This window comes from Paroedura picta, chromosome 1, assembly GCF_049243985.1.
Source record: "Paroedura picta isolate Pp20150507F chromosome 1, Ppicta_v3.0, whole genome shotgun sequence".
Lineage (NCBI taxonomy): Eukaryota > Metazoa > Chordata > Lepidosauria > Squamata > Gekkonidae > Paroedura > Paroedura picta.
In genome coordinates, this window is record NC_135369.1 from 64,412,324 (window position 1) to 64,439,289 (window position 26,966).

The following is a 26,966-nucleotide window of genomic DNA, read 5'->3' on the forward strand; positions in this document are numbered from 1 at the left end:
AGCCAGTGGTCTGCCTCCCTCCCTCCTCCCCTTTGCACTGGAGAAGCCCGGGAAAGACAGAGCAGGAATGCTAAGCAGTTCCCCCTATCTGTTGCCCTTTAAAATTTAAAGGGCTGCTGTCTGAAGTGCCAAAGCAGACTGAACTGTGTCGAAGTGCAGATGGTAGCTTCAGATCTGTCTTCCTATGGGATTTTCCGCTGAGAGAGCCCTGATATTCCTGCTTGGTCAGAGCAGTTTTCTCAGTGCTGTGGCGAGCCCAAGGTCACCCAGCTGGCTGCATGTGGGGGAGCAGAGAATCAAATCTGGGTTGCCAGATTAGAAGTCCGCAGTCCTAACCACTGCACCAGGTTCACTAGTTGATGTTGTGCCTGTCACATGCTTTCAGACTAGCCTATCTCACAGGGTTGTTGTAAGGATAGAAAGGAGAAGATAATGCTGTAAGCTGCTTTGGTCCTAACTATGAAGAAAAGTGGGGTATAAATGAAATAAATAAATTGCAAATGTGGCTGAAGTCAGGAGGCAGATTTTTTTATTTTTCAATTTTTATACCACCACTCCCGTGAAGTCTCATGGTGGTTTACAAGTATAAACAATAAAGGTAAAGGTAAAGGTATCCCCTGTGCAAGCACCGAGTCATGTCTGACCCTTGGGGTGACGCCCTCTAGCGTTTTCTTGGCAGACTCAATACGGGGTGGTTTGCCAGTGCCTTCCCCAGTCATGACCATTTACCCCCCAGCAAGCTGGGTACTCATTTTACCGACCTCGGAAGGATGGAAGGCTGAGTCAACCTTGAGCCGGCTGCTGGGATTGAACTCCCAACCTCATGGGCAAAGCTGTCAGACGGCTGCCTTACCACTCTGCGCCACAAGAGGCTCATTGTATAAACAATAGTTTCCATTAAAATCCCATAAAAACAACCAGATAGCAATCACTACCCTAAAAGCTTTTAAATACCTCCCCTCTGCCCCCGGTTCAGCCCTAGGGCCAAGTTCTCTTCCGATGGGAGCGGGGAACCAGATCTAACCTATCAGAGGGATCCACTGATGGTAACGCTGCTCTGGCCTCAACTGTATGCCTGGCGGAAGAGCTCTGTCTTGCAGGCCCTGTGGAAAGCTGGTAAAAGGTAGGTTACTGAATGAAATAAATGAATGAAAGAATGAAAGAATTAGGAAGGGGAGAGGTTACTGGGGTTGCCAGATGTAGGAACAGAGGAAATTGTGTGGGGAGAAGAATATAGGAGAAAATGAGATGCCATCACACAAATTCTTGAAAGTTCCCCATAACGCAAGTAGGCCTGACCTAGTGGCCAGTACCACACAACTGGACCGCAGTTTTACTGGGCAGATGCTGTTGGGGGGGAGCTGCAGAGAGAGGGCCAGATAAAGGTTAGCTTTTTGTTGGATAGGAGAGAAGGAAGAAGAAAAAGGTGTGGGGGCTTTCAGGGCAGGGAAGCAAGAAACAGTGGGGAAGTAGAAAATGAGATGCCCCCACAAGTCCTTGCAGGTTTCTACTTGTAGTAGAACACACAATAGAAAAGTGATTGTGAGTCATCATCAGAAATGCATAAATATGCCTACATTTTCAGCTGTGCTGCTTGCCAAACCCAAGCAGTATGTTCCATTTATAGACCACTTGAATCAAAACCAGCCAATGTCATAGGTATTTCTTTAAGCCAATTCTCCTTCATTGTGCACTAATTTGGGTCTGATCTCTTTGTACACTCCCTTGAGAGTCTGCAAGGATATGCAAACATTGTATCTGAATATGAACATCTTGACTCTCGGCTGGACCTGTAAACTGTCAAACCACTTTCTGAAGGCTGTACTTTCCAGCTTACTGTCTGTACAACTCATTCAGATAAAAACCTGGCACATTTTTGTAGATACAGGAATGACCTGTGCAAGCCATCCAATAGTTCTGGAAACACAACACTAAAATAGGGTTGCCAGGTTCCCATTGGTCACTGAGAGGGGATGGGGGAGTAGGGTGGCCAGTTTAGGTTTGTACATTTCTGGAGAATTGGGGATGGAGCCTGGAGAAGACAGAGTCCCCCTCCAAAGCATCTGCTCTCTCCAGGAGAACTGATATCTTTACTCTGAGGGGAAGGTGGGCGGGTCCCAGATCTCTCCTGGAGGCTGGCATTCCTACCTTAAGAAGAGTCCTTCCTTTTTCTTTTTCTTCATGTCTATGATGACTATAAGTTCAGGAATATTTGTATCTACAGGATGCTTTGTCTAGACTGCCATATTTATAGTCAATGGAAATTAGTGAGTCTATTACTACACGTACAGTAGAAGAAATAGCAGTACAGTGAATTTATGGAGAGCATTAGGGGGAACCTAAGGCATCCCCTTTCAGCCTGAGTGTTTTCTCTTTCATTTCACAGCTTTCCATTTCTAATAATATAATAAAAGTTACAATCCAAGAGTCACTGAGGTCAGTAACACCCATGCTACTTTGGCTTTCAAATTAAGGCAGAATTTCCCCCTCCTCCTGTTTATATCAATATAAAATCATCCATCTTGGGGGAACCTATTAACAGTCCAAGCAGGATAACCAGTTTCTGATATAAACTCCAGACGTACTAGCTGGTATCAGTGGGGAAAAATATTCACCACTTCAGGCACAATAACTCGTGCCCTTCCTTTACTTCTCAAGCACACAGAATTTATTTTCACTGAGAAGTTGTCATTTTCCTTTTTTTCCATGTAGCAGCAGCCTTTCCAGGAAGCAGTCTCTACAGTGCCCCTGCAAAGGAAGCAGTTTCATCATTTTCTTCCACACACCTTTTTTTCAAACAGCAAAAGATCAGGCTCAAACAGGATAAGTGATTCCGCCTGGGCTGCTAAAGAGATCACAGAAGGCCTGAGAACGCTTTTGGCTGTTGCTCATCAATCTCCACACCACATCTCCCAGCTTCCATGAGGTCTCTCTGCCAAGCATTACGTATTCTCTGACCTGCATTCTTTCCAAGAGCATCAGTCATTCTCAAACCATTGTGATCGCTTTCTACGGCTGTTGGAAGAGTTGCGTGTTATCATTGCCTTTCCTCCGGCAAGGGCCTGATGCGCTCCTTTTCTAGCCCCTTCTCCAGTTCTCCTGGCACATTCATTTTTAATATGAATCACCCTCGCCCCACCCCCGTTGGCTCCAGCTCTCACTGATAATATTTTTGTGGAAAGATTTCTTCCATTAGCCTTCAGAAGGCCCCATTACTCATGCATTTTCCAGATTATCCAGCATGTTTCTTGAAGAATGTCATTCCAGAGGATGGTTTGACACTGCTTTGCTGCTCTGTAATCTCTGAAATACAGTGGCGGAAGTTTAGAGAAGAGGGGAAGCAGGAGATGCATTGACCAGACACCATGAGTGGCCTGAAGCATTAATTTCATATTCAACAATTAAATAATACTGGTAGAATAAAACATGCATTAAAAATATAAGTACAGAAATGACCTCAAAGCATCTGATGTTTATGATGTCCATAAACCTGTGGAAAGGAAGTCATCTCAGTCTGGAGTTGATAAAAGCTCTGTGTACATTAGTTTCCCCCTTTCCTGTCAAAAGACCCATTATGCATGGGCCAGAATGCCCGAAGTGGTGGCGACAGGACTTCAGGGAAAATCCCTGATTATGGTGAACGTCGCTGCCATTCAGGGCCCAGCCCAGCCCAGGGCCACAGGAGGCCTGCGTTATAGAAATGCGGGAACTTCCACAGCTTCCTGGATGCTGCGGGTGCCTGCAGGGCTGTGGCGGGCCGGCGCTGTGAATAATTGCCAGGGACACCGCGGATCCACGGAGCTGGCAGGGACATCCCCCTGCCCCTGCCAAAGCGTATGGAGGGGGACCAGCCCCCCAACTCCCCGTGGCCCCTCCACATCTCCCCCCCCCCGCCGCTGCTGCTTACCCTGTTGGCCCTGGCGCAAAGCACACGTGTGCACGCACTACACCAGGGCAGCCCCACACACCCCGCCCCCATGCGTTCATGTGGAATGGTGGGGCATCCTGCCCCACTGCAATGGCATGGCAGCAGCGCAGAGTAGTTGCCGCCGTGCATAAAGGGTCAATAGAAGAGGCAGGTCTAAGCTGAGTGTATGTAAAGAGCTGCTCCTATTGCTGAAGTGGGGTGGGGCTTGAAAATAGGGAGAGCCCTGAGTGTGCATGAGCTGCAGACCTTATGTTCAACAGTATACGAACAAAGAGCCAGTGAAGAGCAGTGTGGTGTAGTGAAGCTCAGCCCTAAAACTCACTGGTGACTTTTGACCAATCAAGTTCTCTTTTCCTGCCCCACAGTTGCCAACTGTCAGGTAGAATCTGTCTCTCCTTTGTTAAAATTTTGGAATCGTCCACTTTACTCGTGCAGCAACTGTCAGGTAGAGCCTGGAGTTCTTCTGGATTATTGTTGGAATATGCAAGATCTGCAGTGTGCATGATTCAAAAGCATGTGAAGAATGTCCAACAAGGGGCATCTAAGGAGATGTGTATTTAGCATAGTTAGAATAGGAACTTCCTGATATTTTAAATGCCTCCTCTAGTGTCCTGACTAGCTCATTAGGAGATTTCAAACATTTCCTCCCTGCTTTACCCCACAACAGATTGAATGAACAGAGCAAGCAGTTAGACTGTTAGGACTAATTCTCTCCTCTTTCCATACAAAGCTGTTTCTCTTCATAACAAGATTATTCTTTTAAGGAGCTTGGTGCTTTGTTTCCTCAATGCATATTTAATGTCTGCCCAAAATTATAACTGCTCTCCAGACTGCAGAGATCATTTCTCCTGGAGAAAATGGCTGGTTTAGAAGATCAACTCTATGCCTAAGGTCTTTTTCCTTCTCAGTCCCCACCCTCCCTAGGCTCCACTCCCAAATCTCCAGGGATATCCCAACCCAGAGTTGGCAATTCAACTTACCAGGAAGTTGTGAGGAACAATGGGGAGCTCTCCTTGATAGGGTGTCCTGAGCTACTTGGAGGAAATGCAGAATACAAGCATATAGATAATAAATTGCCAAGTCAGGTTAATATCTGTGTGTATATCTCAATGTACCTTTAATACATTATAGGTGAAGAGAAAAAAATAGTATATCTCCTGATCTTTGTATCTGCTTTGTCCCCACGTGTAACTTTTAGGCTGAGTATAACTTTAGGCTGTTGTGTACCTTACCATTATATGCTTTGGATCAGGTAACAATAAGGGATGGGTTGGTGTCTCTCTCAGAACTATTTAATTTTTTTCTCCCTAGCTATCTTTGCATCCTCAGTATCTGCACCCTGGATTCAAAAGCTCAGTGCTGAGGAATCCATTTGGACAAAGTTTCCTCGGCATCAAAGTACTTTGCTTGGGTTTGTTCCAGACTAATATGAAGCATGTTTCTTTCTGCAGTGAAGTAAAATTCTGCCTTTTAGAGTTGATGAATAAGATCAGTGCACATCAGTGCACTGCCACAACTCGATTGATGGTCAGTTTTGCTATGTTGCCACCACCGATGTTCATGTTTACCTGCCAGGGGGCTAAAAGGACTGTCTGAACTGGTATCTGCAGACTGGAATCCACATATCCTTTGCTACCTCATAATATGTACAGTGGCCTCAAATGTCCTAGGCTTCTGGTAAATATATATTTTGGAAATTGAACACTGAAAAAATTCCACTGGCAATCTGGCCATCCAGTTCCACAGAACACACTGGGCATGCTCCCTATGAGTCACTTGTGAACTTTGCATGGAATGTGAACACATATTTTTCTCCATGAAATGTTGGGGGGGGGGGTCTGGGGAGGGCTACTGTCATCTTGGAGAAAGAATTTGCTTGTCTGAGCCCATGGAGTATGTTGAGCGTCTCTCTGTCAAAACCATGGCAGCCTGGGTTAAGTTGACCCATACAGCAGTTCAACATTTTATGCCCTGGAGGAGCTACTTTAGTAATGCACACCAAGCACAGCACTTATTCCTTCTGTGCCTCTCAAGTATGCTGCAAACAGTTCTGTAACAGAACAGTGTGTAGACAGAGTGCCCAGGTCCATTGTGATGATTCTTGTAACATAGGTAATAAAGTATCTGAAGTTTAACTTTTGAAACTCAAAATACACAAGTGGCTTTTTGCTGCAGATGAAAGAACCAGACATGCTTGTCTCAGACCATACTCTGTAAAAGTCAGCTTGAGACACACACACATCACTCTCTATGTCCTTGTGTGACACTGTACAAGAAGAAAAAGAAGAGCTGGGTTTTTGTGCCCTGCTTTTCACTGCCTGAAGGCATCTCAAAGTGGCTTCTAATCGCCTTCCTCTCCCTACAGCAGACACTCTGTGAGATAGGTGAGGCTGAGAGAGAACTGAGAGAACTGTGATTGGCCCAAGGTCAGCCAGCTGGCTGCATGTGGAGGAGGAGTGGGGAATCAAACCTGGTTCTGTAAATTAGAGGCAACCACTCTTAACCACTACAGCGAACTGGCTCTCTGTACATATTGATGATAGCTGCAAAACAGGGTTTCTCTAGGGTTGCCAGGTGCTGCCACACTGTCAGAGAGGGAGAGGGGAGCTCTCCATGGGCTCCTCCACCACACTTACCCAAACCCAGTAAGACTGTCCAATGTACTGACATGACCTGGAAGTGACATTGCCATGTTGGAGACATTGGGGATGACACTCTGGCTTTGATGAAAGCTCTGTGGTAAAAAAAAAAAAAGAGCCTCAAACCATAGAGTTTTGCCCAAAACTCCACCCAACAACCTTGGCATGCCAATGTCACTTCCAGCTGATGTCAGTTAGTTGGGGCATTCTTCCACAAACCAGAACATTCCCCCCCACACACACACACACTAGGGCCATAGCTATGGGGTGCAGAAAAGGGCTGGGCCCACCCCTAAATCCTCCCTGCCCTCTTCCCCCATAGGATTCCAGCAGTGTGGGGTCATTGACCTCCCAGTGCCCAGAGGAGGAAGAGAAAGGGCTGCAGTATGGTAGCTGATGGGGACAATACAAAGATGCAGCCTGCCTTGCCTGACTGCCTTCAGTTCCTGATTGTATGTGAGAGTTGGCTGTGGATGGGAATTCTCAGCCTCATTGTTGCTGTGCTAAGGAGATTCCAGAGGAACAAGCCTTCATTCCTCTGATGCACACCCTTCACCTGACTTCCCAACCCCCAGCCCCTGCCTGCTTTGAGACAGTGCAGTATTTCATGCACACACACACTTCTGATCTATGCTGTCCTGGGGATCATTAACAGGAGGCCCAAATTGGCCACCTCCAAGCCAGACAACTTCCTCACTAGCCAGGAGTCTGTTCTGGCTTGGGAAGCAAGCATCTTCCTTCGGGTGCTGCTGTCTCATCTCACTTCCCTCGTAGTGCTGTGCTCTCTATTTCAGCAGTAAGTACTAATGGCTACATTGCATATCGGGTCTGAGTAAAAGTGGTATGCCCGAGTGCTGGAGATTGGGGTCAGGATAAATACCCCCCCCCCTTAGGCATTTGTGTGGATGATTACTGTTTGTGTTGAAGAATTTCCTTAAAATGTATGGTGTGTCTGTAGTTCTGCTGAGGACCAAACTTGAGGCCCAAGGCAGAATTGTAAACCTGCACTGTAACTGACCAATGTGTGGCTAGGTTACATCTACTGGATCTAGTGGGTTTAAAGTGAAACTGACCAATAGCAGGCAGTGGCAGGAAGATCTATTGTGGGGCTTAGAGTATAAATTGGGGTTGGTTGTCAGTTTCAGTTTTGGTTCTTGTTCATGCTGGGGTCACATTAAAGAGATGAAATTACTGTATTTGCTGGCGTATAAGACGACTGGGAATATAAGATGACCCCCCAACATTTCCACTCAAAATATAGAGTTTGTTACATTACATTACAGTACCTGTCATTGTCACCATTGTACGGCCGCAGCGTGACCGCAAAGCCTCCGGCCCGCCCCTGCATCTCCCTGCGACCGGCACTAGTGTGTAAGTGTGCATGTGCGAGCTCTGTGTAGACAAGGGGCGGGCCGGAGCGCCGCTGCTTCCTGCCGAGCAGAACGGGCCAGTCATGCCGAAAAGGCTGGCCCCCCTGTCTCGCTGCTGATGCTCGCCGCAGCCTCGCTGATGACCCACTGCAGCTGTGCTGGATACCACGAGATACTGGATGGAATGTAGAATGAGGTGGGCGGCCATCGGGAGGCCACTATGGGCAGCTCTGTCTATCCCAACTGAAATGCGTATAGGATGACCCCCCCCCACTTGGAGGCATGTTTTTCAGGGGGGGGGAAAGTAGTCTTATACGCCAGCAAATACAGTAACTCCCAGTGTCCCCAAGGATGTAAGAGTGTGATTTTGTCCATGTTTTCCTCTGGATCAGCAAAACAGTGTAGTAAAATGTATAGTAAAGAGTTAACTTGTATATATGTATAGTATAAATGTATAGTATAAATGTATAGTAAAGAGTTAACTTGGGGAAGGCACTGGCAAACCACCCCGTATTGAGTCTGCCATGAAAACGCTAGAGGGCGTCACCCCAAGGGTCAGACATGACTCGGTGCTTGCACAGGGGATACCTTTACCTTTACCTTTAAAGAGTTAACTGGAATTTGATTAGGAATGTATGAAAACTGCCCTCCATGAATTTGCTCTTCTATCTTAGCTTTCTGCTCCTGTGTTCCTAGAAGTTGGGTTGCAGTTCTTGTGAGTACATAGATATATTGCAGTGTTTGTTATGATCCTAAGCATGTCTTCCAGTAAGTTCAATGGTGCTTACTGTCAAGTTAGTGTGAGGAGGGTTGTAGATCTTAAAGGTCTTCTCTGCTGCTTCAGACCAACAGGGCTACAGAACAGATAATGCTTCTACAAGCATGCAGATTTGAAAGGGTGCTGGTGGAAGGTTGTATTTAGTGTTTTGCAGAGCAAGAGACAAAAATAGGTTTTCTTTTTAGTCAGAAAATACGAATCACTTGGTAGCGATTTGCATTCTTTTATGCACAGTGGCTTGCTCTATAAAAATAGAAGAAAAATGTTTAGGTGTATATGTGGGGGTAGGTGATTTCCAATGATTCTCTTTTCCTTTTGTATTCAATCTGTGAAACATATTTCTAAAAATGCATAATTCTGGCTTGTGTATTGGATAATTTGGCAACAGTTCAATAACGTCTATATTTTCTTCTTAGAAAATGGTCAGGTTCATACCTAGAGGTGTATACTGCCAATCACTCAGAGTCAAAAGCAGAACCGCATTAGAAGTATAAGCATGGCGGTTCTGTACAGACACATCCTGGGCTGTTGTCCACTTTACTCTATTATCCCCTCACCAAAAAAATTGCCCTACTAACAAAAAACCTCTGGCTATGGCCCTGCCCCCAATATCTGTGGAATGCTACACCACTTCCAGCTGACTCAGGGATGCCTCGTCTACTTCCTGGTTCTTCCCTTCTAGCTCCTGCTATGCTCCCCCACTCCCCTGCTGTCTGGTTTAACAGATCTGGCAACCCTAATCTTGGGCAAGGACACATCCATTTGAGAAGCAGTAGGGCCTGAACTACACACTGCACAGAACCAGGGGCTGCATGTCAAGTTCTCTCCTCCTGGAGCACGGGCGTTAGGAAACCATATCCTCAGCAGATGAGAGGAGTGGGATGGGAGGGATATTCCTGACAAGCTGCTGCCATTCTTGGTGTCAGCCCAACATGCTTTCACCCTAAAGCAATTGCATTGTCACACTGCCAAATGTCTGTGGCATTGAACTTCACAGTGGTAAAAAGAAACTATATAAGGATGTGTTACAATACTCATCGAATCATCGAATCATAGTATCATAGAGTTGGAAGGGACCTCCTGGGTCATCTAGTCGAACCCCCTGCACTATGCAGGACACTCACAACCCTATCACTCATCCACTGTAACCTGCCACCCCCTTGAGCCTTCACAGAATCAGCCTTTCCGTCAGATGGCTATCTAGCCTCTGTTTAAAGATGGAGAACTCACCACCTCCTGAGGAAGCCTGTTCCACTGAGAAACCATTCTAACTGTGAGGAACTTCCTCCTGATGTTTAGATGGAATTTCTTTTGAATTACTTTCATCCCATTCGTTCTGGTCCGTCCCTCTTGGGCAAGAGAGAACAATTCTGCTCCATCCTCTATATGGCACCCTTTTAAATACTTGAAGATGGTTATCAGATCCCCTCTCAGTTGTCTGCTCTCCAGGCTAAACAGACCAAGCTCTCCAAACCTTTCTTCATACGTCTTGGTCTCCAAACCCCTCACCATCTTTGTTGCCCTCCTCTGGACATGCTCCAGTTTGTCTACATCCCTCTTCAACAGGGGCGACCAAAACTGAACACAGTACTCCAAGTGAGGCCGAACCAGAGCTGAGTAAAGCGGTACCATCACCTCCCATGATCTGGATATGATACTCCATTTGATACAGCCCCAAATCCCATTTGCCTTTTTAGCCACTGATTCACACTGCTGACTCATGTTCAATGTATGGTCTACTAAGACTCCTAGATCATTTTTGCACATACTACTGCCGACAAGTCTCCCCCATTGGTGTATGTGGATTTTCCTGCCTAAATGCAGAACTTTACATTTGCCCCTGTTGAACTTTATTTTATTCAGTATAGCCCACTTCTCGAGCCTATCAAGATCATTCTGTATTCTGTTTCTGTCTTCGGTTGTGTTTGCTACCCCTCCCAGTTTAGTATCGTCTGCAAATTTAATAAGTATTCCCTCTAATCCCAGATCCAAATCATTTATAAATATGTTAAACCAGTGGTCCGCAACCTGGCGGGGAGGGTGATCGCCCGGCCGTGTATGCCGTCCATGCTGTGCATGCGTGGGAGTGCCGCGCATGGTGCAAATGTGCATGCGCGGCCCAGTACGGCCCTGCAGAAGCAGGGAGCCGTGGCCCTGTGCCAGCCGGGCCACGGTCCGGTGGTTGGGGACCACCGTGTTAAACAGCACAGGCCCCAGGACAGAACCCTGGGGAACTCCACTTGTCACTCTTCTCCAAGAGGATGCTGAGCCATTAACAAGTACCCGCTGGGTACGATTTGTCAACCAATTATTGATCCACCTAACAGAATTAGGATCCATACTGCATTTTACCAATTTGTCAACAAGAATAACACTCGCTGCATGTTCTGGTACTTTGCAACTCTTAGTATGCTTAGTATGCTTTATACGTGTAGGAAAGAGCTTAAAAGAAATTCTAGAGCCTAACTTGACTTGACACTAGCTCTCAGGTGGGTTACTGATTGACGGGAAGAAATGTCCCACAAACTCTCCTGTTTGCTTCCAAGGCAACATACAGAAGCTGCCAATGTACAATAAAATCCTTATCTCACAAATAAAAAGGTAAAGGTAAAGGTATCCCTTGTGCAAGCACCGGGTAATGTCTGACCCTTGGGGTGACGCCCTCTAACGTTTTCATGGCAGACTCAATACGGGGTGGTTTGCCATTCCCTTCCCCAGTCATTACCGTTTTACTCCCCAGCAGCAAGCTAGGTACTCATTTTACTGACCTCACAAGGATGGAAGACTGAGTCAACCTTGAGCCGGCTGCTGGGATTGAACTTCCAACCTCATGGACAGCTTCAGACAGCATGTTGTTACCTTACCACTCTGCACCACAAGAGGCTCTCACAAATAGCCAGCAGTTAAAACAATGAAATCCAGACTAGACATCAGTAGTATTAAAAAAAAAATCACCCTCCAGCTTGGGTGAACAAAGAAGTCTTTGCTTCATATCTAAATTGAATCAAAATAGGTGCTGAAGAAGAATTGATGGCATGGGACTTCTAGAGATGTTGTAGCACTATGGGAGGCCATCACCTAATCTCAGTGGTTTACACTGATGATCTGATCCTCAGATCTGTACCCTGGTCCCAGGCCATACAGGGCTTTCAAGAGCCAGAGTGATTATTTCTAACATTGACCTAAAGGTAAAGGTAAAGGTATCCCCTGTGCAAGCACTGAGTCATGCCTGACCCTTGGGGCGACGCCCTCCAGCGTTTTCCAGAGCATGTGACCAGAACCAGCTAGACAGCCAGTGTTGTTTCTTTAAAATTGCCAAAACGTGTTCCAAGTATTTGGGGCCACCCATCCAGATGTGACCAGAGCATGGATAATGGTGTCCGACAGCACAATTCAAATCCTAGGCAACGGTAATTGACACTTGGGAGTGTGGAAAACTAGGATTCCCATGGGGTGATGTTACAATTCACATGCACAGACTGCAGCAAATCTTGACAAATAGGTGTCTATTAAGCTTCATGCATATTATACAAATTCAGATGAGCAACAAACACTGGCAGCATCAACACTGTATGGGGAAATAGGACTCAAAGGTCTCCATTTTTGTTCAGGCAGAAGTGAGAAAACAATGTTGCCATCCCGGCTTCCCCTCACAGTGAGGTCTCCCTCTCTCTGCTCCAGGACTTACTCTGGCTCTCTCACAGGATCACCATCACCAGCCAGTGTTATTAGAGCACACTCTGTCAGCCTTGCAGCTAAAGGGGTATTTGAGGTCTTTTCATCTTCTCCTGTTACTGGAAGGACCAGTGCTACTGCGTCTACACATTAAGGGACTGGGGCCCATTCTCCTTTCTAGTCTTGATGTGCATAGAGTAAGCCTCCTTTCCGTATCAGGAAAAAAGGTAAATGGGGAATGAGTAAATTAACCTTTGTGGCTCTTCCTTTACCAAAGGACATAAAACAATATCGTGTACACATGCCACTGTAAATGAGTGATGGAATTTTCTTATTTATGTATTTAATTTATACTGCATGCCCTCTTCCTAGATGGGGACTCAGGGCAGCTTAGAACGTTTTAAAATACAACAAATACCAATACAATACAAATAAATGCAATAAGTATAGAACAATTTAACAGCAGACTACTTTGAAGAATTAAAACAATTGGCCAGCCCCACCCCCACCCATCCTTCATAGCCCTTAACTAAAGGCTGCACAAAACAGAGCAGTCATACATGCCCTGCAGATTGGAGGAACATCCTGCAGGGAACGAACCTCCCTGGGGGCAGATACCAGTAATACAAAAGCTTGTGTGGTGGTGGGTGGAGTGCTCGATCCCTGGATTTAGATCCTTGGGTAACCTTGAGAAAATCATTACTTCTCATCCTAACTTGTTCTCAGGGTTGTTATGAAGGCTTTAAAAGGGGATTACTTGTCCATTTATTTATCTGGCATATTTTGTCTGTCAAAGCCCAAGGCATCTCACAACAAAGAATATACAACCATAAAATAATCAGCCAGTCACTATCCACCAATAAAACATCTCCAAATATACTAGTACAGGAACATGCAAATAAATCTATATGATAGTGGCTTTCTGCAAAGGTATTTGTAGTCTTTTTGCCTTCACTCTCACAAGAGCTAGGGTTCATTTTATGCATAGGAACTGCATGCCATAGATAGCATTTTCATGTAGGCCTTACAATAAAATTGAAAGGGTACAGAGGAGAGTGACGAGGATGATCAAGGGACCAAGCCCTATGAAGATAGGTTGAGGGACTTGGGAATGTTCAGCCTGGAGAAAAGGAGGTTGAGAGGGGACATGATAGCCCTCTTTAAGTATTTGAAAGGTTGTCACTTGGAGGAGGGCAGGATGCTGTTCCTGTTGGCTGCAGAGGAAAGGATGTGCAGTAATGTGTTTAAACTACTAGTACAACGATATAGGCTAGACCAGGAAAATATAGGCTAGTTCAGGACAAAAAGTCAGAGTAGTTCAGCAGTGGAATAGGCTGCCTAAGGAGGTGGTGAGCTCCCCCTCACTGGCAGTCTTCAAGCAAAGGTTGGATACACACTTTTCTTGGATGCTTTAGGATGCTTAGGGCTGATCCTGCGTTGAGCCAGGGGTTGGACTAGATGGCCTGTATGGCCCCTTCCAACTCTATGAATCTATGATTCTATGATTCTAAGCCCTTGTGGAGGGATGCCTCAAACCAAGGTCTGCAACTCTAGCTCTGTCTTTTGGACCAGGTACAAAAGTGAAGGATGTGTCAGCCAGCAAGGTTGCCTCTTGTGTGAGATAAGTTTCACCTTCTCCATGGCAACCTCCGATTGGAGAGTCCTCTACTGAGCTTCCAGACCTGTCAGATTCCCTTTGTGACCCTACCTCCTTTCAACCCTACAAAGGAACCCCTTCTTTGTACACCACTGACAGCTGCCACTGAAGAAGAGAGTTTTATGGGCACAGTAGAGGGAAACACTCACCTTAGGAATTCTCATTCTGTCTTAAGTTTAGACTCACTGGTGCCTATTTTATACCTTCCCCTTTTTATGAGCTTCTTGTCAAGATCATAAAAAGCAGGTTTGAGAAACACATGGAGACATTATTTGAAGGGAGTGTTTTTCTTAGATATGTCGTATCTCTTTGATATTTCCAAGAACCTCATCAGTTGTGGATCAGGGCCTGTGCTTACATGTTTCTAATTTGCTTCTACCAAATCTCACAGTAACATACCTGCCAATCATACCATTGTGAAAGAACTACTATTGAGATTTATGGAATGGCTAACTGTTTCACTTTTATCATGTCTCTTCTGGTTGTGTTGTAGCCTTCTCAGGCTGATAACATGTGGAGTAACATTTTAGTGGGTTTGGGGTGGGGATTTAGGGGATTTTGTTATGCCTTACACTCTCATATAATATACCACTATGTCTTCTGCAGCTTATTTCATGCATATATCATTCAAAACCTCTGAGCTACGCATTTTATTTTCATTCTTTCTTTAGGGGTGCAAATCCCAGCTGGTGAATGTATTTGTTCTACTCTTTCCTCCCAAAAACGTGGAGTTAAATGCAGGGGGTCTTACACATTTGATTCCCACAACACATATGAGCAAAGGTAAGCGGAGTAAGTATATTATTATTATTATTATTATTATTATTATTATTATTATTATTATTATTATTATTTAATTTTTAGACCCCCCTGGTCTATATATGAGCATATATGAAGCTGCCCTATATTCAGAGCATTTGTCTACCAATGTTACTCTGACTGGCGGTCATTCTCCAGGCTCTCAAGTAGACGTCTTTCCATCACCTGTGACTGTATCCTTTTAATTGGCCATGTTGGAGACTGAACCTGGGACCTTCTGTATACTAAACAGATGCTCTGTCACTGACCTGTGTCCTATCCCAAAATGATTGGCTCAAGACCACCCTCAAAGTTCCATAAGTGAGCATGGATTTTCAACCCATTTCTTGAGCCCAAATTCAAAGCTGGCCGGTGGTATCAGAAAGGAAGGAGCCTCATATCAGTTTGCTCCACAATGTCCATGTGTATAGATGTTCTGTAGCTGTAATGTCTCTGACAGCCACAACAATGAGACTCAGATCTTCTCCCATGCATAAGTAAGTTTATTAGCAGGTTGAATAAGAGAAAACAGCAGTGGATTGCAGGAAGCAAAGGCAAGGGGCAATGAACAACCAGAAAGCAAGATTACTTAAATACATTCCAGGTGTGACAAGAGAATGATCTTACTTAAAGAAACCTACGTCACATCTCCCTTCAACAACATACATCACAGCAGCAACTCCTACATATATACACTGGTGTGAATACAGGCAATTCCATATAGCTGGGAACCTTGGAGGTGCCTCCACAGGAATACTTCTCTATGTTTAGGGCGTCAGTGCTAATATTAGGCTGTATGTACAGAATCCAGGGCCAATGGAAGTGATCACAAGCCCTCCACATTTGCATGGCTAATAGCCTTGAATGCCTGAACAGGGCTACCATGATAAAGTGATTAAAGCTCTTGTATAAGCTGGCTGATTTGCACATTACAAGGGCCACATGTCTGCTATGTTTCAGACTAACAGATGTAATCTGAGAGTTCCATAGTTGGCATGCGGGTGATCCATTTAAATCAGGATCACCATGTGTGAGGAGAGGTGGCATAAGCTTTTCCTCCGTGTCTTTTCCCTGGCCTGAAATGCCCATGGGGAGGCACTGCTTGTTTCCGTTGATTGTATGTAGCCTTCAAATCAAATAGGAGTTCCATGGGGCCACTTCAGGTCAGGGAAATGAAAAAAAATAACATAAGAAGAGCCATGCAGGATCGGACCAATACTCCACCTAGTCCAGCATCCTCTCTCACACAGTGGCCAACCAGCTCCTCTGAACAGCCAACAACAGGGCATAGAGGTTGAGGCTTTCCCCTGATGTTGCCTCCTGGCTCTGGGATTCAGAAGCTTAGTGCCTCTGGATATAGAGGTTCTCCTCAGACACTATCCCTGCATCACCATAGGATTGAAAGCCAGGGCTGACCTGAAATTCCAGCAAATCTGGAGGTCCCAACCTCTCCCATCCTGCAATCTCTCTGCCACAGAGATCTCCCCTCCAAAACAGACATTTTCCCCTGGGGAGCTGATCTTTATAGTCCAATTCCGGGAGATTTCCAGGCCACAGCTGGATGTTGGTGACCCCTGGGTCAGGAATGTTCCTTGAGATTTGGAGGCGGAGCCTCAAGAGTCCAAGGGTCTCGCTGCACCTACCTCTCCCCCCCCCCCACAGTGAGAAGCTCGCCAGGCTGTGGGCAAAGCAACTGCCAAAGCGGCCGCTTCGCTCACGGCCCAGCTAGCTTCTCACTGGGGGGGGAGGCAGGCGGACGCAAACACGCATGAGTGGCAGCTCTGCACATGCGCGTTTGCGTGGAGCTGCCACGTGTGCGTGTTGGCGGGTAATAAATATAATAAAAATAACAGCAACAATAATAAATCTGTTAAGTCAATGGGCTTAGAAGGATGGCAACTTTTGGAATTAATACTAAACAATGTTATGAAAAAAATTAAAATCCATAAGAAGAGGTTCAATGAGCAAGCTGAAAATGCATATCTTCTAATCAGAAAAGTAAGTGGCTTTAGGAAACCAGCTTCTTCTGTGTCACCAGAGATCATCCTGGCTTGTGCAGAGGCAAGGACCATGTCCCCATGCCATCCCCATATCCCACTTCTTAGGATGGGAGCCCCCCTGTGCCTTTGCCCAGCTGCATTCATGGCATGATGGCACAAGGTGGTGTAAGGAGTGGGCTGACCCAATTCCAAGGGGGACCTGAACTTTGAGACGTTATTTTGGGTGGCATCTTGGCGATGCATGTTGCATGGACTTCTGCCTAGAGTTAAAGGATTTGTACCATCAGTAGATTTTTAATGTAAATGATTACTAATAGAAACAACTTGACACTGTAGATGAACCCTTGATACTCCTGTTATGCATCAAACAGCAACGGCCAGGGTGTATGTGTGTGTGTTTTAACTGGGCTGTGCTCTGCCTGCAAGGCAGCTCTGTGGGTCCATATTTCTCACATAGCAAGGGTTGTACATAATGCTGAGGAGGATGCCTGACATTCTTTCCAAACCACAGTGCTCTCCAGTTCGTCGCAAAGATATTGTCTGTTGCTCCAGAACTCTTGAAAATGCAATGAAAATTAAAAAGTTGGAAGCTGAAATATCTCCCATTCACTCAGTTTCACTGCCTATAAAACATTCATTAACAAAGCCAGCCTCATATGACATTGATTCAACAGAGGCAGCTGCCTGCCTCGGTCCCAGATCATCAGAAGTTCATTAGAGCTGAGTTCCAAAAAAGAACCCAGCTCTGAATTAAGACGGCTTCCCAGAGGTTGAGGGAAAAGCTAATTTAATGGTTTAATGACCTTGAAATTGCCATTTACTGAGCTGACGACACACTTCAGCACTACTCCAGAGTCCAGACACACACACACAGATACACACACCCACACCCACACCCTAATAGGTCTTGTGTGCTGCAGATGCGATCGGGACAATGTGTACTAGAGGGGTTGTGCATCTCTCTGGCAGTCAAGGCAACAGACATGCATAAGCCTGCACATGCCATGCATGATGCAAGGGGCTAAAGGGGCCTTCTTCAGCATGCAGGAGGCCCCAAATTCAACCTTGACACCTTCAGTTTATGGACTTCCAGGAGCAGGAATTGGGGAAGATCTTTCTTTCCTTGAATCTCAGGCAGAGTAGACAATTGTGTATTAGATGGACTGATAGGTCGACCTTATCTTAGATGAAGATCTGTTCAGCTTGTTGGGCAGAATGTATGTGTCTCAAGACCAAAGGCCAAATCTGTCTGTCTCACGTCACTGCCTTCAATGCTCTCCTTCACCCCTATTCATTACGCTCTGTCTCCAGACTACCCTCCTATTCACAACAATATCAGGAATGTGGCTATTAATGAATGTACACCATATTTACATCTACATGAGGTGTAACTTCACAGTGCTCTCTTCCCAGGTTTCTCTCTGTTGTCCACTTCAGGGCCTGCTGGGCAGGTGTACAGTGGGAACTCATGCCTGAAACAGATTCTCAAGGGGACTAATTTGAATCAGCATGAAAGAAGGCTTAACATTTCCCCACAGTTGTCCTGAACTGGAAAAACAGTCCAAGGCAGCTGCTGTTTACGCTGCTGTGGAAACTTACACGTACCGATTGGCTACACATGTGTTGGTGGGCTATACATAAGCTTCACCGTGCCCCTCTCCCTGTGTGTTAGCATGAATGAGGGGCCAGGAATGCACAGAAAAGTTTGAAATACAGCCTTGCTGTCTTAAACAGGAAAACTTTATTGCTAAAGGTTATTAAACTGGAGTGTAAGATAGGGAAACATGACCTACTAGTTATACTGATCCCAGAAAAGAACAGGAGGGGGATCATATCACTAAGCTAAACTTAACAATACAGAAATTTTATCTCCATATCCCCCTGGATGAATGTAGAACAAATTTTTTCACAGTCAGAGTAGTTCAGCAGTGGAATAGGCTGCCTAAGGAGGTGGTGAGCTCCCCCTCATTGGCAGTCTTCAAGCAAAGGTTGGATACACACTTTTCTTGGATGCTTTAGGATGCTTAGGGCTGATCCTGCATTGAGCAGGGGGTTGGACTAGATGGCCTGTATGGCCCCTTCCAACTCTATGGTTCTATGATTCTAAATATATTTTCTGTCCCTGCCAGTTCTATGCAGGGGAATCCAATTCCTAGCCTTTGAACCCCCCTAACTGAATGATTCCAGCTTTTAAACTCTTACTGTCTTAGCTGGCTGGAAGTATCTTACCCAGTCCAAAATTAGGGAGCCCACTCCCACATGGATGATGAGCCCCTGTACCCTAATCATCCAAGGGTGCATGTCCTGCAGTTCTCAGTACCCAGATCACATTTTCAAACAGTTGTTTGGGTTCATGACACTCTCCTTGTTCAGTGCAGTCCTGCTCTGAATCACCTGGGCTGGGCCCCACCAGGATCAGGCCCTCATGGACATTTTTACTTTGCCCCCATTCAATTTCAAATGGCAGTTGTGTCCCCAGGTTTGACTTATGGATGCCATCATGTCTCATTGTGCCCTCAGCTTAATCAACAATGCAGAATGACCATAACAGATGTTGTGGATGTGAATCCACACAGGGCTGAGGTTCAGGTCGGAGGTAGGATTCCAGCAGCCCCAGACACAACCAATGTGCTTCAAGACCCCCAGCTGTGGGAGCCAATCCATTTGAACTAATCAAATGCCTCTGAGCCTGTCCTGCATTATCCTGCATTATCCTGCCTATTGGGATCAGCCGCGGGAGATTCTTTTGTTGCATATATGTATATAAGTTTGGCTTTGTTCTCGGGGAAGTCAGTTAAGTAGCTGTTGTTTCAACATGCACTCAACCCTGAGATCAACAAAGAGTGCCTAACCGCCTAACCGCATGATGTCCATCCTTGCAAACCCACATATTTTACACTGGTGAGGAGGGTGGAATCATGTTGCTAGCAAGCCATGCTATCAAGCGAGTTACAATGGAAATCACTATCAATGCAGAAACCCAACACCTGAGGGGGAGCCAGCCACCGAGGCACAGCCCTGCCGTCCATGGAGGAACAAAGCTGCCATGCACACCCATGCGCTGAAGAAGGAAGTAACCGCTGAATTCACTGGTGCAGAGCCCAGCAGTCTGAGGGGGGATCATCTGCTAGTTGAATCACTAGAGCCCTGCTGCCAAGGAGGGACAAACTGTTGCTGAATCACTTGAGCCCAGCAGTAACCTTCATTTTTTATTATTTCTGGTACATTCTAAGCAAATGTGGCTAGGCCAGAAAGCCTGCCCATACATCTTTGCATATCAGAAATACACCAATGCTAGCTCTGTATGAGATGTAGTAAGTGTGAAAAGGATCTAGGGGTCTTAGTAGACCACACACTGAACATGAGTCAATGCCTGGTTGCTAAAAAGGCAAACAGGATTTTGGGCTGTATTAAAAGAAGTATGAGCCTCTTGTGGTGCAGAGTGGTAAGGCAGCAGAAATGTTGTCTGGAAGCTTTGCCCATGAGGCTGGGAGTTCAATCCCGGCTCAAGGTTGACTCAGCCTTCCATCCTTCTTGCTGGGGGGTAAACGGTAATGACTGGGGAAGGCACTGGCAAACCACCCCGTATTGAGTCTGCCATGAAAACGCTAGAGGGCGTCACCCCAAGGGTCAGACATGACTCGGTGCTTGCACAGGGGATACCTTTACCTTTACCTTTACCTTTAAAAGAAGTATAGTGTCCAGATCACATGAGGTAATGTTACCATTTTACTCCACTCTGGTAAGACCTCACTTGGAGTACTGTTTTCAGGTTTGGGCGCCACAACTGAAGAAGGATGTATAAAAACTGGAGCGGGTCCAGAGGAAGGCTACAAAGATGGTGAAAGGTTCGGAGACCAAGTTGTATGAGGAAAAGATGAGGGAGCTTGGTCTGTTTAGCCTGGAGAAAAGGCAACTAAGAGGTAATATGATAACCATCTTCAGATACTTGAAGGCCTATAGAAGATGGAACAGAGATAAGGTTAGTCTGACATGACTTGTTCTTGAGAAAACCATGCTGACTCTTAGTAATTACAGCCATCTGCTCTAGCTCCTCAAGAACCTACTGCTTGATGATTTGTTCTAAAATTTTGCCAGCTATAGATGTCAAGCTGACAGGTCGGTAGTTACCTGAATCCCACTTTTCCCCCTTCTTGAAGATGGGGACAACATTTGCCTACCTCCAGTCTTCTGGCACTTCACCTGTTCTCAAAAGTAATGGACAGAGACTCAAAAATTACATCTGCAAGTTATTTTAGAACCCTTAGATGCAATTCATCTGACCCAGAGGATTTGGTTTCATTTAAAGAAACTAGGTGTTTATGGAGCCCTACAGTGGCTCTAGGCCATGATTCCCCTTCCTCATCATGTGAAATGATTTTGCCACATTGAGCATGATTTCCCTCACAAGAGAAGACTGAGGAGAAGTAGGAACTGAAGTAGGAATTGCACAGTTCAGCCCTCTCTTCATAAGGCCTTGCAGTCTATTTTCCGAAGTTGCCATTTTCTTCAGAGGAACTGGTCTTGTTAGCTGTGAGATCAGTTTTAATTCCAGGAGAGCTTCAAGCCTTGGAGGTTCACAGCCCTAACATCACCACAGTCACATAACTAATGATGGATACTGAAAAATAATTGTCATTGAGCCTATCTCAAACTGCCAGTATGTTCAACCCATAAATGCCAAGATAGATTTGGGTAGGTAGCCATGTTGGTCTGAAACAGCAGAACAAAGTTGGAGTCCTGTGACATTTGTAAGACCAACAAAGTTTTATTCAAGGAATAAGCTTTCATGTGTATGCACATTTCAGCAGATACATCCATGCACATAAAAACTATACCTTGAATAAAACTTTGTTGGGTCTTAATATCATCTTTGCTCTCCAACTAATGAAGACATGTGCTATAGGCAGTAAGCAACCCAAGTTTCTTTAGAAAGGCTTTTTCACTGTTACCCCAAGGGCTATTTTTTCATGTAAGACAAACACTGGAAATAAGAGCTGCAGAAGACTTGTCCCTTTGTCGACCCCTCATGTCAGTCAAGACTGGGAAATGTGCAATATCATCTCTTTAGCCTGTACGCAAACTACCAAGCAATGTAAGTATAGTAATATGGGGCTCTTGATTCTAAGACAGGCTATTAAGTACAACGCTTATAACCTGATATCCTGGGTAACATTATCCTCTTCTGTTTAATAACAGGCTATTGAACAAAACTCCCTGAGTCTGTCTGCTTAAGTAACTAGAGAAGCGTACTACAATATATCGGGTTTCAGTTTCCAGAATGAAAACTAAAGTTACTGTCTCCCATATAAACATCCATGAGGGAAGGAAGGAAAAAACTTATCCTAATACTTATATCACCTGTTTTTTAATTTTTGTTTATTCTATTGGCTACCATAATATCATGTTGCTTCTTGTGAAAGAAAACCTGTTCAGGGTTTTGGAAAGTGCAGCCAGCAGTGACAGAAGCCGGAGGCATTCTAGAATTGTACCTGGTGAACGCATGAGTCAGGGCTGAAGTCCTCTGCTGCGAGAGGTACATTCTTTACTGGAAGCTATAAATGTGAGGCTTCCCATATATTTCCTACCAATAAGTACTGCAATGGGAATAATAATATTAACAATAATATTATTATTCCCATTGCAGTATTTATTTCTAGGAAATATATGGGAATAATAATGATTATTGCTATTAATTATCTGGTAGGTGGTGCTCTGCAATTTGAGACTGAGCCATGGAACTGCAGTGATATCTCCACAGGATTCTTGCTGTTCCAAGCAGTACTGTCTTTTGGAGCTGAGCTGGTATTATTTGCTCAATGCCCAGAATATCTAGGTGTTTCTTGAGACTTCTAGGCACTGCTCCAAGGACTCCAATGACAACAGCATTATTAAAAGTCCAGTAATACCTTAAAGACTAACAAAATTCATGGCAGGCAAATGGCATTAGCAGGTGATAATGAAGATCAAGACGATGCATCCACCTGGACTTAACTGAGACCCAGGTTTCCTGTCTCATTAGCAAAGCTGATTTTTCCTTGCCTACTATCATCTGCATATCATACCTATTCCAATCACTGCTGTCATTCACCTGCTATGGTCATTTGCCTGATGAAATCACTCCACTTTCCAATATATGAGACTAATTGTATCTGAAGAACTGAACAGTGACTCACAAAAGCTCATACTCTGCCACAAATTTTGTTAGTCTTTAATGTGTTACTGGACTCTTGCTCTTTTCTGCTGCTGCCTATCTTGATTAACTAGCATAGTGGTAAGCTACCTATCTTAGAGATGATCTAACTTTATTCAAAGATCTTGCTATTTTGTGATCTTCTTCTGTTCTTTCTTTTCTATTCTGATGTTTCCTGGGATTGCAATATCAATATTCCAAACCATATTTCTCATTTTTACTACAATTATGATACTGGAAGTCCAAAGAAGCTTTGTTTCATATTTGAAGTGTATCTAAACTGAACCTTTACCATGGGCAGGATACACCTACTTACCAAGTTATTATTAATTATTATTAATTACATTTGTATACCACCCTCCCTTGAGGCTCAGGGTGGTTCCATATCAGTTCCATATCAGATATGTCCCCACCCATCAGAGCCCAACTGATCCTATCATCCAGATACCAAAATATTATAGCGTGAAAGATCACACCCAGGCTACTTGTACCATCCTGCCAAGTGTTAAGGAAGAGTTTGTCACCTAGATTCAGACACCACCCCGCTTGGGAGTTTGACATATTTTAGCCTTCCTGCAGAGACTTATGGATCCATCTGGATTCCTGAATATTCTGTGGCAGTGGTCCCCGACCTTTTTATCACCGGGGACCACTCAACGCCGGTGACCACTCACCAGGGACCACTCAATGCCTTTTACTGAGGCCCGGTGGGGGGGTAGTTTACTCCTCTACTCTCAACCACTGTCCTAACGCTCTCTGATCACTATGGTAATGTTTAAACATCCCTTCAAAATAAGATACAGACACACCACAACAATGAAGTGTGTTGTAAAGGGCTGGGGGGGGGGTAATGAAGTAAAGGACCGGGGGGGAGGCGTCCTTCGGGGCCCACCTCCAATTAGTCGAAGGACCACATGTGGTCCGCAGCCCACAGGTTGGGGATCACTATTCTGTGGGACCCAATGCCTCCCGGCGACTTGTTGGCGGCGCTAGTGGAGGACTGGCAGTCCTACTTGGAGAGGTTTAGCCATTCTTATAATGTTAGATTTGTCAACTATATTTGATGTTGTTGACTATGAGATTTTGGCCCACCATCTTGCTGGGACCAAGATTTGTGGGACGGCTCTTCAATGGCTGCTCTCCTTTCTACGGAACCAGACACAGAGGGTTACTGTGGGGGATGAGTTGTCATGCCCCTTTCAACTCCCATATAGAGTTCCACAGTGGGCGGTCCTCCCCCCCATGCTCCTTAACATCTTTATGCACCCTTTGGCCCACCTGGTCCAGTTTTGGGCTGGGTTGTCATCAGTATGCCGATGACACCCAGCTTTGTCTCCTCATGGATGGTCGCCTGGATTCCCATTTGGAAGCCGTAGCTGGGTCGTTGCAGCAGAGTCACCTGAAACTCAACCCCTCTAAAACGGAGGTCCTGTGTCTGAGAAGGAATGGGGCAGACCAGGAAGTGCATCTACCTGACCTAGCCAGGCTGCAATTTAACATCATGCCCTGTGCCAGGAATCTGGGTGTGATCTTGGATTCCTCACTTACTAGAAATTACTGTGCAATCACTGAGGAAGTATCAGGAAAGTGGATTTTTGATACCTATGATTCTGATTGCCTAAACAAAACCAATAAACACAAGGAACTGATTTATTGACAGGCTTTGATTTTCCTTTTGGTTCATGCTTCACCACTTACTATGGAGGCACATGAGAGTAGCATGCCTGGTGTTTTTCCATCTTCACCAGGTAAGGGTACTAGTGCCCTACCTGTCCCCAGAATGCCTGGCCACAGTGATCCATGTGACAGTCACCTCCAAAATTGACTTATGTAACTTAAATTACAGTTAATACAAACTGCAGTAGCTAGGGTCCTCACTGAAACACCTTGGAGGGCCCATATTCAGCTGGTTCTGAGACAGCAGTATTGGTTGCCAGTTGCAGCCTGTATCAAGTTCAAGGTTCTGGTTCTGACCTTTAAGGCCCTTTGCAGTCTTGGCCCCATGTATCTGAGGGACTGCCTATCGCCTTATTCTCCCCGCAGGACCTTGCATTCTGAGGGTGCTAATCTGTTGGTGATTCCTGGTCCTTGAGAGGTTCACATGCCCTCAACCAGGACCAGGGCCTTTTTGGTCCTGGCCCCGACCTGGTGGAATGAACTCCCGGAAGAGCTAAGAGTCCAGCAGGAGCTTCCACAGTTCCACAGGACCTGTAAAATTAAGCTCTTCCACCAGGTCTTTGGTTGAGACCAGGGTGTATTTCTGGGGCTTGAGGCCTTGAGGCGCTGAGGGAGGGGCTGTCATGGGAGTTGGAAGAAGGGTTTTTTATTTTTCTTGTCGCCGGAGTAGGTTGGGATTTGGGTTTTATGGTTTTTATGCTTTTATGTATCGGGGTTTTATTCTTGTTGTAACCCGCCATGAGTCAACTCTGAGAGTGGCAGGTAAGAAACGTAATAATAATTATTATTATTATCATTAATATAATAATATTCAGGGGGGAAGATCCCCCTAGTTTCTAAGTACTGCTGTCTTTAATGGCAGATTTGTGCCCTTTTATTTAAGGACACACTGATCTGTCTGTCCCATGTAAAAAAGCAGAAGGGCCTTGTTGACAGACGATGGCACGTATCATAGAATTGTAAAGTTAGAAGGCACCATAAAGACCATCTGATCCATCTTCCTGGTCAGTGCAGGATCAGCCTATTAAACTGGGGAAAGTGTGAGTGAATGATTCATTAATGTTATTGATTTTGTTACTGTATTATCCAAGAGATGTTAGTTCAGAAGAATTTCACACATCTTTATTATACCCAGCTTAATTAGAGCAATTCATTTTTCTACCCATAGTTTCCCTTTTTCTACTCTAATAATATTTTCTGCTCACTACCCACTTTAAAGGAATAGTAGAACACGGGGGTCAGTGGTAATCACCTGGGCTGCTATATCAGATTGTTCGCATTAACCCAAGGCATTGTAAGCCTTTAGATGCAGCAGTGTATTAATACACAGGCGACAACTGGCTTGTTTGGGGGCAGTGCCTTATGCAAGGACTGGAGCCAATCAAACAAGCTGTCAGCTGCGGGCTTCCTTGTTCTAATGAGCCAGCCCCAGAGCACTGAGGTTGAACATTGATTCCAAAGAAACACTTAATCAGTCTTGAATTCTCTGCATGTCACTTGTCTGATCCCATAGTTCACATTCCTATGAAGTGCAGAGAGCCTGTTTTAACTCAAGTTACCTTTTTTCCATTAAAGAAATAGAATGGCTCAAAACAACTTTGTAGTACAGTTGGAACTATGTGGATAAAAAAAATAGTGGGTTATATTTGAACTGATCCTGAATTGCAATTTTTGTGTTTTTTTTTTCTTTTAGATTTGCCTCTATGGAAACTCTATTGACTGGAAGAACTTATGGGAATGGGCTTTTCGGGGTAGTTCATCAATACTAGGGGTGGCCAAACTGCAGCTCTCCATGCTGGCAGGGGCTCATGGTGATTGTAGTCCATGGATATCTTAAGAATCATGATTTGGCCACTCTTCTCTCCACTACCAATTCCATATTATAATGGAAGAAAATGAACAACCATGTATTTTGCAAATAAAGAACTATGATTATATGTCATATCGATTAACTCAAAATAAAGGCAGGATATAACTGAAACTCATATGGCTGTGAGTTGTGGGTTCAGTTCTTTTATCAACCAGACTCCCAAAGGATTTAACTCCTGGTTCTACCATGGTCATGTTCCTCTGAAGAACAGCATGACAATGAAATGCGTCCCTTCCAAGAGGGCATTCATGGAAGCCATGCTGTTGTAGTTGTGAGAACAAACACATAAACACTACAAGCACTCATTTTTTTAAAGGAGCATTGACTGGTGGTAGCTCATATATGTTTTAAAGGTTGTGCTGCATGTTATGTACTCTGGAT

At 45.0% G+C, this 26,966-nt stretch overlaps 1 long non-coding RNA gene across 2 annotated transcripts in view; it reads left to right on the top strand.

The window, feature by feature from the left end:
• Nucleotides 1-26,679, top strand: part of LOC143839288 (uncharacterized) — a 41,346-nt gene extending 14,667 nt beyond the window's left edge. Inside the window, exons 3-5 of one of the 2 annotated variants that reach the window (XR_013231681.1) lie at nt 14,719-14,839; nt 20,618-20,768; nt 26,409-26,679. This is a non-coding gene — a long non-coding RNA (uncharacterized LOC143839288). The remainder of the gene's footprint in view (nt 1-14,718; nt 14,840-20,617; nt 20,769-26,408) is intronic. The other variant, XR_013231680.1, reaches the window with a different exon arrangement.
• Nucleotides 26,680-26,966: the final 287 nt, after the last annotated feature.